Here is a 12,954-nt window from a genome sequence, read left to right as displayed (position 1 = left end):
GGGAAAAAATCCGACACTTCAGCGTCTTCACAAGCCGTGTAAGTAGTTAGTGTAACGTAAAGCTATTATTATTATTATTATTATTATTATTATTATTATTATTATTATTATTATTATTATTATTATTATTATTATTATTATTATTATTATTATTATTATAATTATTATTATTATTATTATTATTATTATTATTATTATTATTATTATTATTATTATTATCGGTGTTTTCTAAACGTGATTGCAAGTGGGAATATGACACTCGGTTGTGGTTTCAGCCATTTATGGTGTTTGTATTTAGCTTTTCTTGAAATGTATGATTTGCTTTAAGATTTTTACTCGTAAAAATATTAACGTTAATAGAAAGGGAGAGTGGTAAATTATATGATTGAAGAGAGCCAAAAAAGTAATTAACAATGTTTTTTTACAATTTGCTTTGTCGCACCGTGACAGATAGACCTTATGGCGACGATGGGTTAGGAAAGGACTAAGAGTGGGAAAGAGGCGCCCGTGGGCGTATCTAAGGTACAGCAGTACCTAGTGCCTAGTGCAAAAATGGGAAACCGCGGAAAACCATTTTCGGGGATGCCGACAGTGGGGTTTGAACCCACTACTCCCGAAAGCAAGCTTACAGCTGCGCAGCCCAAACCGCACGGCCATCTCGCTCGGTCAATAATTTATTATGTTTGTGTATAGTCCAATATGGCATTTAAAGGAAAAATTATATTGACAAAAGTAAAGGACTCAGATGTTCACACGGTGTTGCACATCAACTTTCTATACTCTAAAATCTGGTAAGGTATGAATGGGGGACTGCTTCACGCATTTTATGAAGGAAAAGCAACAAACTGTAAAAAGCATAATAGCTTTTAATACTACAAGTACACGAGCCTCCGCGGCTCAGGTGGCAGCGCGCCGGCCTCTCACCACTGGGTTCCGTGGTTCAAATCCCGGTCACTCCAATTAAGATTTCTGCTTGGACAAAGCGGAGGCAGGACAGGTTTTTCTCCAGGTACTCCGGTTTTCCCTGTCATCTCTCATTCCAGCAACACCATCTCATCTGTCCTTTATTATTCATTGCCCAGTGGAGTGTGACAAGCTTCGGCAGTCGGCACAATTCCTATCCTCGCCGCTAAACGGGGGCTTCATTCATTCCATTCCTGACCTGGTCGAATGACTGGAAACAGGCTGTGGAATTATACTATAAATATACACAAAAAGTGAGAAACGGAGCACAATTCCAGGCTATCATGCACATCTTTACTTATTTTCTTTTTTATACCAATTTGCTTTAGTCGCACCGACGCAGATATGTCTTTATGGTGACTATGGGTCAGGAAAGAGCTAGAACTGGGAATAAAACGACTGTGGCATAAAATAAGGAACAGCCCCAGCATTTTCCTGGTGTAAAAATTGGAAACCATCTTCAGAGCTGTCTACAGTGGGGTTCAAACGCACTCTCTCCTGAATGCAAGCTAACAGCTACGTGACCTAAATCCTGCAGCCACTCGCTCGGTATCAAGGATATTAGCTTTCAAAGGCATGGCCATTCAGTGAAAGAGTGAATTTTGTCCTATGACTTTTTGCCATAGTAGTAAAAGCAGCAAGGAAATGACTAGGAACAACTGTGTGTGAAGATGGGGAAAGGCGAACATCTTGGTGGAAAGATGAAGTAAGAGTAGTTTGTAAACGTGAAAAGAAGGTTTATCAGAAGTCGCTCCAAACAACAGCCGATACAGACAGGGAATTGTGCGTAGATGAAACAAACAAATAGTTGTCGAATCCAAAAAAACGTCGTGGGAGGGTTTTGGCAATAAGCTGCAAAGGATAGCTCAAGCAGCAGGGAAACCTTTCTGGACAGTAATAATGAATCTTAGGAAGGGAGGGAAAAAGGAAATGAACCGTGTTTTGGTTAATTCAGGTGAACCCATAATATATCCCAAGGAATCACTGGACAGGTGGAGGGATTATTTTGAAAACCTTCTCAACGTAAAAGGAAATCTTCTTAGTGGTGCGTGAACAACCAAGCTCATGGGGAGGAGGAAAACGATGTTGGTCAAATTACGCTTGAGGAAGTGGAAAGATGGTTAATAAACTCCATTGTCATAAAGCAGTAGACATAGATGAAAAATTAGACCTGAAATGGTGATGTATTGTGGGAAGGAAGGGAATAAATAGCTTCATACAGTAGTAAGATTAGCATGGAGTGTTGGAAAGGTACCTTCAGATTGGACAATAGCAGTAAGTGCACCTACTGTATCTACGTATTAGCAAGGGAACGGGAAGGACTGCAACAACCATCGAGGTATCTCATTGATTAGTATACCAGGCAATGTATCCACTGGAATTTTGGAAGGGAGGGTGTGATCAGTTGTTGAGAGGAAGATGGAATAAAAACAGTGTGGTTTCAGGCCGCAGAGGTGATATCGGGATAAGATTTTTCAGTATGCAGCAGGTAACTGAAAAATATTAAGAGAGGAATAGACGGTTGTGTTTACGTTTCGTAGATCTAGAGAGAGTACAGAGGGAAATGTTGTTCGCCACACTGGGGGGGCTATGGAATTAAGGGTAGACTGTTAATCAAAGACATTCATGTTGACAATTGGACTGCAGTGAGAATTGATAGTAGAATGAGTTCAGGGTACTTAAGGTTTTAGACAAGGCTGTAATCTTTCACCTTTGCTGTTCATAGTTTACGTGGCTCATCTGCTGAAATGCGTAAAGTGGAAGGGAGGGATTCGGACAGGTGGAAATGTAGTAAGCAGTCTGGTCTGTGCTGGTAACTTCGTCTTAATGGTAGATTGTATCCAAACCCTGCAATATAATATCTTGGAACTTGAGAAAAGGTGCAGTGAGTATGGTATGAAAATTAGCCCTTCCAAGACTAAAATGATGTCAGTAGGTAAGAAATTCAACAGAATTGAATATCAGATTGGTGATATAAAGCTGAAACAAATAGATCTTTTTAGGCATTTAGGTTGTGATTTCACCCGTGATGTTAGTATAGTAAGTGAGATTGAATCAAGGTGTTGTAAAGCTAATGCAGTGAGCTCGCAGTTGCGATCAACAGTGTTCTGTAAGAAAGAATTCAGTTCCCGGACGAAACTATCTCTACATTGGTCTGTTTTATACCAACTTTGCTTTACGGGAGCGAAAGCTCTGTGGACTCATGATATCTTATTCATAAGTTAGAAGCAACAGACATGAAAGTAGCGAGAATGATGCTGATAAAGGCTAATTTAGGAATGAACTCGATGGATGAAGCTGTGCACATATACTGGCTTCGGTGGTGAGATAATGTGAGGCGAATGGAAGAGGATAGGTTACCTGGGAGAATAATGGACTCTGTTCTGGAGGGTAAGATAAGAAGAGGGAGACCAAGACGACGGTGGTTAGACTCAGTTTCTAACGATTTGAAGATAAGCGGTATAGAACTAAATGAGGCCACAGCACCAGTTGCAAATACTATAGAGGATTATGGTGACGTTTAGTAAATTCACAGAGGTTTGCAGACTGAACGCTGAAAAACATAACAGTATATAATGATAATGTACGTTTGTATGTATATATGTTTGTATGCATGTATGCATGACATTTTTGTCGTATCTGTACCCCTTATTTGTTATATTTGGCTATGTTTCTCTATTGTACATATTTTGCACTTTTTACACGTATAGTTCATAGCTCGACATACGCATATAAAAGACAGAATCATCTAATTCGGCACTAACATTGGCCTTCCCAGTAGCCATGTGTGAACCAAGTTCTATGTTTGTAGCTGTCATATATGTGTCCGGAATGTAATATTGTGTGTGAAAACCTTACCCAAATTTTTCCCTATTCAAAGATTCTAACTCAATTTAACCCAAAAATAGATGATATACGAGAAAATTATATAGGATACAGAATTCAGACCGTTTAAAATGTCGTCTTATGGTGCAATCCGTCTGTCGATATAAGGTACCGTTTAGCAGCAGTTAATCTGTAAATGATGGTCTGCAATATGTAAACATGCATATACTTTCGTATGTCGATCTGTATAACATTCATTGAAGTCTATTTTAGCGATCTAATAGGGGTGTGTCTGCCGTTATAATCAATACTTTAGCAGAAGGGCGTCTGCTATTGTAACAATTATGCCTCACATCGATTTTCACTGGTAGTAGAAATTGGGTCTTTCTCCAACTTCTATGTAATTGGCATCAGTAAGGAGGGCCTATCATTTTAATGAATAATTCCCTTCCCGATTTGACTGGCGGAAGGCATGGGAACGCGGAAATTTCATCAAAACTCCCCTACCCGATTGTGATTGGAAGTAGGAAAGGGGGCTTGCCATTGTAACGAAAACCCCCCATATCGATTGTTACCGCACAATAAACGAGGGATCTTTCTATTGTAATGGAGACTTCCCAAATCGATTGTGAATATCAGTACGCAAGTGAGCCTGTCGTTATCATCACACCTCCGCAACTCGCACTGTACACTGGAAACAAAGCATTGGGACCTCCTCATGCTGTTTCTTGGATAACGCTAAGAGACATTTTTTTTTAATTTTTTTTTTTTTTGCTAGTTGCTTTACGTTGCACCGACACAGATAGGCCTTATGGCGACGATGGGATGGGAAAGGCCTAGGAGTTGGAAGGAAGCGGCCGTGGCCTTAATTAAGGTATAGCCCCAGCATTTGCCTGGTGTGAAAATGGGAAACCACGGAAAACCATCTTCAGGGCTGCCGACAGTGGGGCTCGAACCCACGATCTCCCGGATGCAAGCTCACAGCCGCGAGCCTCTACGCGCACGGCGAACTCGCCCGGTACATGCAATTTAAACAATCTCATTCACTGCGTGTACAGCAATTACTTCGATAGCCGTATGCAGTGTAGAATGCCGTAGCGATCTCGGGTACATTTGCTAGTATATTTATATTTGTCCATTAGTTACCCGCCTCTTCTGAAATTCTCGTACACCTCCCATGTTAATAAGCCCTGGATTATAAGAATCATCACCTATCATTTTGTCAAGTTCTGTCGACAGTTCGGCCTGGATAAGAGCCAATTAAAGGACGTAGCAATCATCACGCTGAAAGGTTTCCTAACCATCCTCAGGAATCATTTGCATGGTTTAGGACAAGTGCTCCTTAAATAATTCAGTTATCATATAGCCATTTTAATATGTAGGATATAATACATATATATTATCATTTTCCACATTTTTATGTTTTGAAATTCGATTGAATTTGTAACCTGACTGTATTCCGCATCCGAAAGGTCACCCCCATTCGAGGATGGATTTATTATTTTTGTTCACATTGTCCATTTCGTATACTTTCGTATGTCAACCTGTATAACATTCAATGAAGTAGATTTTAGCGACCTAAAATGGGCGTGTCTGCCTTTAAAATTAACACTTTACAAATCGATAGTGACTTTCAGCTGAAGGGCGTTTGCTATTGTGATAAATATTCCCCATATCGACTTTCACTGGTAGTGACTGGAGACGGGCTGTAGATTTAATTTTTTTCTATCTTGCGCCAGATGCGTCGCTTGATGTAAACACATCCCAACAAACTCCCTCAGTAGGTCAATCCACCTTGCTGGAGCCCTTCATAAATACATAAATAAAGAAAAAAAATACCTTAGTACTAGGAAGCCTTGTAAGTAAATATCTCTCTCTTATCCATTAACCGTTCACGGGTGTGGTAGAATGTCGTGTCTGGTTGCAGTTTTTTCACCATGCTCTTCTATCCTGCGGGAGCCCCCGTGACTCAGGTGGCAGCGCGCCGGGCTCTCACCGCTAGATTCTGTGGTTCAAATCCCGGTCACTACATGTGAGGATTGTGCTGGACAAAGCGGAGGCAGGACAGGCTTTTTTCTGCCTACTCCGATTTTCCCAGTCACCTTTCTTTTCAGCAACACTCTTAAATATCATTTCATTTCATCTGCCAGTCACAAATCATTGCCCCAGAAGAGTGCGATCAGCCGGAACACTTCCTATCCTCACTGCTAGGTGAGGCCTTGACTCATTTCATTCCTGACCCGATCGAATGACTGGAAACAGGCTGTAGATTTTCACTTTTTCTTCTATCTTGCACTAGATGCGTCGCTTGATGTAGACACATCCCAACAAACTCCTTCAGTAGGTCAATCCACTTTGCTGGGGACCTTAAATAAATAAATAAATAAATAAATAAATAAATAAATAAATAAATAAATAAATAAATAAATAAATAAATAAATAAATAAATAAATAAATAAATAAATAACTTATTACTATTTAGGTTTTATCGGATATTCCCCCGCGTTCAATTACATTAGTATCTAAGCCTAGTGAAGTACAATTGATTTCGCTTTCTCCATTTATGGGTTCTCAAATCCCTGTTCTTCACTTTCCTAGTAGGGGTAAAAGTTTACAAAAACCAATATCCTCTAATTTTATTATTAACGTACATTTTAATAACATTTTTAATCTTACACCTTACGTACTGGATTTATTTTTAAAATTAAGTTTATCACCTTTTTTCTGCAGCGAAAAACTTCTAAAAACTTCTCAAAGCCAGGAACAGGCCCGCAGTCCCTGACCTCTACAGTACTGTAAAGTTTGTCTTGTTAAATTCTTCCGTCGCCCTCTTCTACAGTTCGAAATTAAAGCACTAGAATCCTTTCATACATTTCTGTTGCTGTCATTAGCAGAAGTATTTTCCTCTTGAGCATCAAGCATTGCAATTACATTCGTTGAACAATGTAGTTTTTCTTCAATTAACTTTGCTATTTGAGTCTCAGGCTACGTCGTCTCATTAATTTCTTTCAAGGAACTTCACTCTAGCAGAATTGATTGTCCCCTCTTAAGTCATTAATCTTCGCCCAAAGAACAAGCTTACCTGCAGCTCGATTGTGAAAGGGTGAGTTTTGTCATTTATTTTGACGCTCATTATGAAGCGGTTTTGGTAGCGGAACCACAGCGGTGGCCTGTGGTATGGCAATTAGTGGTGATAGTCGAGAAAATACTGCTCGTATAATTATAGATCTAGGATGAAGTAACTAGAATTTCTCGGTGTCAGGCATGAAATCTTTATCCACGAATCCACATTCATATTCATTTGGTAATATATCAGCATAGTACAGTGCTAATATTACTAGCAAGTCATTTACATTCTATTCTCAAATTAGTGGGTTCAGTCCTGAAACAGGTTGGTGAACTTTAATAGAACTTAAATGCAACACACCCTTTCATCAGTTTCCATCTCATTGGGCCTAATGAACTAATACTGGTGTGGGGAAGCATTCTACGAGTATATACTGGTATCTATGAAGAACGTTAGACTAACAGGTTAGAGTAAGTTTTAAACAATTTGAATTATTATTATTATTATTATTATTATTATTATTATTATTATTATTATTATTATTATTATTATTATTATTATTATTATTATTATTTCCGAAATTTTGCCATCTATGGGCCGCATATAACTTAAGGCTTCTTGGTCTTTCTTCTCTTCTTTTCTCAAAACCTCTTTATTCTTTCGCTTCTCATCTTTCCTAATCGGAAATGATCCGTTCGGGCCTCCGTTTTAGTGGTTTCTCTTCAAATGATTTTAGACTTGTGGACACTTCTACTGAGTTTTCTTCTATTGTGGATCATCTACAATGTAATTGCAACTTCTTCCTCATCCTTCCTGACCCCTTCTACCCACTTGGAGGTAGCCTTTAACCCCGTGATGTCTTTGAAGATCCTTTTGGTCAGCCGTTTGTCATCCATTCTTACAATGTGTCCGTACTATTTCAGTCTTCGTTTCCGCATTGTGTCCGTGATCTTTTGAGTGTTCTTGTAGAGCTCCTCATTTCTCCTTTTCTTCCAAGTCCCATCAGTAGTCTTCTGCGGTCCGAGAACTTTCCTTATAATCTTCCTTTGTTTTTATTATTATTGTTATTATATGAAGTAATAGTGTACAATGTAACAGTTAAAGAGAACCAAGGCTTTATCTTCTTCTGTGGAAGAGTTCATCTTTTACTTTTCAACGCCACGTTGCTGTCTCAATTTGTGTAGATCTTACGTATTGTTATTAAATAGGAAGATTCTAATATATTCCTGTTGTTTAAATATATCACATTTTTAATAGAATCTTTTTTCATAAATCCAAAAATATGTATTGAACCTTACCACGTGACTTCAAAATGACCATTCTTTCTTTCACTGACGAAGGTAGCAGCCGAAAATATTGAGTTGATGTGTTTTTTTAATTCTTTATATGCTCCATTCGCACGTGATTATACGGTCACTGCTCTCCATCTGTTCACTATACGTCCATGTATTTGGTTACTGTTAGCTCTCCTTCTTGAGAAGCATTGGATGTTATGTTGATCAAAGATTTTTTTTCAATATGATATTGAGAACAAACCTCCACATACATTGTAAATCAGCAATCAATACTCCAGATGAGTGAACATTCTATTTAAAACGGTTTTAATTTTTTTAGAATCTTTGACAAAGTTAAAAAGATTAATTCCTAAGAAGTCCAAGATGTAAATCTCTTGGGATGAAAACCGAATCCCAATGGAATCATTAACAGTATTCGGGTACCTGTGCCTACGGTGAAGCTCTTCAAAACACTAGACATCACATCAGGTCATCCATAGCACAGACGCTCCCTGAGAAAGGATATCAAGTGCATGGCATCGGAGTAAATGGTAGCACGAGAAGGATTGATATGATCGCAATCAAAGGGAAGAAAGGATATATTTATTAGACCCCGCAGTATGACGAAACACACTCCAACCAACCAGACGAAGTGGACCAAGAAAATAAGTCTATCTACCTGTCTACAGTGCCGTATTATAAGAACAAATACGAACTGGACGACGTAGAAGTGAGGGGTCTCATAATCGGTGCTAGAGGGACAATTTCATTACGTTTGTCGGGTTCTGTGTAGTTGCATTTCAGATTAGAGATCACGCCTTGCATGAATGTTCACTCCACTCAATAACTACAGTATTAATAATAATATAGAACCTTTATGCATTTGCTAGCGAGATATAGTGTCTACAGTGCACTATGTCTTCTGATACGAGCCAGAATAAATTTGTTACTTTCATTGACCTGTCTCAGTCTCATCCTTGGCCTTGACAATATGAAAGTGACCGAGGTGTGAGCAATGCTAGTAATAGCATTCCTTATGCAGCCAGTCCCTGTTATGGTATAAAAATATCCCTCATAGTGTCGGTTCATGCATGCATTTCAGTGGGTTTGGCAGACTGATATGTAATAACAACTTTTGGCTCAGTGAGAAAAGCAACGGGAAAATACCTCACTGATCATTTCCGTAGTATGCCCCTTCAGTGACGTATAGGCTACCCATGCTAGCTGTTGGCTTAGCTGTGGAGGATAAAACCAGCCTTGGGACTGAATACCCAACATACATATATCATTGAAATATAAAGGAAGCAGTATCGCCCGAATAGGCATTTATCTTACAGGACTCACTGTGTTTTTTGTTGCACGTCGTTTGATGATACCTGGTACACCTTTGATTGCATAGTACACATACGCGTTTGTCACTCGGGATGTGGAATGGTCTGACTGAACGTGTCTTATGGTGGAAACCATGCAATGAAATCGATATTTCAGTACCTTTTAATGTTCAGTATCCTTGTGGTCTTCCATGGTTTGTGAACTGATATCTTTTGAAAATACTACTATTATTTTCATTTATAACATCTTTATTCTTTTACATCAAAAGGAAGCTGCCATTGAGAGATATGTACATTAAAACCAACAGTATGTGTTTGAACGGTAGAAAGTGAAATGAAAGAACTTTTTCTACATACAAAATGCTGTTTTACAAGTGACACAAGAGCTTAGACCACTTCAACGTTAATGATATCAGCCATATGGTGCAGACAAACTGTCACACTTTTGGAATGTGGATCTGCCGAAGACTACAGAGAATATAATGTGTTGACCATGTGATCTATGTTGCTGCCTTACATGGGATCGGTCTCAACAAAGAACTGTTGAATACAGTCAAACAGTACAAATTAGAATATTTCGGTCATGTAATGCGCAGCGAAGGAAAAACATCACTTTCTCCAACTAGTGATGGAAGAAAAGATCTTTGGGGAAATATGTCCAGATCATCATCGCATTACGTGGTTGAAAAACCTCCGTTACAGGTTCGGGCTGACATTCGTGGAGCTTTTCAAAATGGCCGTCAACAAAATGAGATAGTCATTATGATTGCCAACATTCAGACCAATTAGGGCATCTAAACAATAATAATAAACTAATTTTTTTGCAAATGAGTTAGTAAAATATTCTGCAAATGTGGGACTACGATGAATTACGGTTTCACCTTAAGCCACTTTGTCTAGTAAGGATAAAGTGAAAGGCTTTTTAGGCGTTTGCTGTATAAAACCAACGTTTCGTCCTAGGCTTGACAATAGACAATAGACAATAGGATGTGTCAGGCCCTATTCACTGACGATGGGGTGTAAGAAGCTGAATTTATCAGAATCCTATTCTTTGAGGCACCATCTGATAACTGCTTATCGGAGATAGATCTCCACAATGGAATTATTGCTCCGCTATCAATTCCTGTCTTTGTCAAGTTAAAGGGTGTTTGTATAAGAGCGGATATTTCAGGGATGAACTTTGAAAAACATCGAACTACGCTATTTCAATCACATATTATTATGTAACTTCCAACTTCACTTCGCGGGATAAAAGGAAACTACTTAAACTCGTGTAATGCGCTGCTAAAATAAAAGTCAATTAAGTAAACGTGGGCATTAGACCGGTTCGCAAAGTGATTAAAGTTTCTAGTCAGTTCGTTTACTGACCTACATTTCTAACATCCGTCCGGCTTTAATGATCTACCCAGCGCAACGTAGGAAGTGGCATAGCCCCGAGGGTCGCGATTCCTCCTACAATAGAGGAGAGGCAGAACTAAAAGGACCTAGATGAAATCCCATCAGATTTTCAACCTTCGGCCATACGATTATTCATTCCCATTGTGTAAATTACGAGTATCGTTCATTCTTTCTGTGATAAACGTTCAGAGGCTTTTGAATATTGAAATATATACCACTATTGACGTTAAACTATGCTTTGTGAGCCAAGGTATTCCTAGTAATTGCTTTTCTATGAATGATGACAACCACATCAACTTCATATCAAGGTTTTCAGTTATTATTTCATGTATCGGTATTGTAAACCAAAGTCATCTCCGTACAGGCTATGAAAGCCCTGGGAGGGGTGGAAGGTAAAGGCTTCCACCATCCGTAACCTCGGCACTTGGTTGGATATAGTGGTTAGCTCTACGCCCGGCCGCCTTTTCCCTCAGGAATTAACCTGTAACTTACTTTTTGTGTAGGCTGAGTGAACCTCAGAGCGACTTCCTGACGGGGAATCGAACCCACGTCCGAGCACCCCTTTACCGTCTCGGCCAGGCAGCTCCTGTATCGGTACTGTATGTTAATATAATCAGAGAAGAAATACAACAAGTGAAATAGTTCGAGCACCTCGGACAAATATGAATGGAAGATTGTAGGTGTGAAATTCAAATTGCTAATCTTACAGGTATGATTGATTAGGTATTTTGCGGTATGTAAGCACACCTTAAGAACAAATGACAAAGATCTACGAGTGGCCATTTATGATCAAATCAAATCAAAATCAAAATCTCTTTATTTGCAAATGATGTGTCTACCTCGGTGGCAAATGATACACTAAAATACATTATTGTCAAGCACTAAATATTAAATTAACAAGAGAATGAAATTTTCCTATAATACAATATTATATAATTTACGCTAACAGTTTTTTCTATTAAAAACACAGCTCATCCTTAATAAATTTACATTGTTTACAAAATTCTACTTATAATATCTCCTGTACTACTTACAAATACAGTCAAATGATATACAGTAAGTGGAATTACTTCAGATGATACCGTACAACTGGTATAAGATTAAAATTTACATTGCATTTATTTACTTTTTCTTTTCTTTACCCATTCTGGAACCTAAGTAGCATAACGACCTGCTGCGTCTTAACCAGAGCCCCTTTTGCCACCACTTTTCAGAGTGCCTCAAAGAATAGGATTCTGATAAATTCAGCTTCTTACACCCCAGCGTCAGTGTACTAGACCGAGTTAACGAAGAACGACAACTAATCAACCAGATCCATGGGAGGAGGTCGTCGTTGCTGAGGTACAGACTGCGACATGGTGGCTTGATGAACTAGACTGTAAAATACACGAAGAATTCCCTCGTGGAAGAAAATGAAACACTATTGTGAAGACGTTATTCACTGTTACATGACTGAAGAACTAGGCTATACCAAAGCTAAAAAGGACAGCTAAAGATACATCCGCTCCAAGGAACTCATTTTAAGACAGACCAGTCGCTAAGGTACGGGTAATCCATAAGGCCCCAGCGAAAGCAGCGACAGCGACTTGACGTGCATAACTATGGGTCACAAGCACACTTCTTAGCAGTTTTTGCGGACAAAGCACCTGCTTTGCACAAAAAAGATCTATGCCACGTTCTTTTGTTTGATCGTACCACTAAGCATAAACGTTGCTTCATCTCTTTCCTCAACTTACGGACGCGAATCTTACAATGCGCTGTTACAACAGACACCAAGTTATGCAGAGCTATCACTTCTTGAGCGTACTGTCAATTATTTTCAGTGTTGCCAACTTTCTATTTGCTTCATTTTAACTACTTTTATGGAGCGTGTAATTGAAATAAGGTCCATCATTTGAACTGGTAGTGGAAGAGGGTATTCTAACATCTTCAAGAACGTTTCTCCTATCTTAATAAATCACAAAATTTCAGTCACTGTTTTTCAGAAGACAACAGGCACTGCTAAACCAAACGTGAACACAGCTGTGAATTCCCCTTGTTGCCCTTCCCTCCAAGGCTGTGCCATGTTCTAGGTCAATGTGTCCCGAGGTCAGTG

Source organism: Anabrus simplex, chromosome 7 (genome assembly GCF_040414725.1).
Source record: "Anabrus simplex isolate iqAnaSimp1 chromosome 7, ASM4041472v1, whole genome shotgun sequence".
Taxonomy (NCBI): Eukaryota; Metazoa; Arthropoda; class Insecta; order Orthoptera; family Tettigoniidae; genus Anabrus; species Anabrus simplex.
This window is presented reverse-complemented; position numbering follows the sequence as displayed.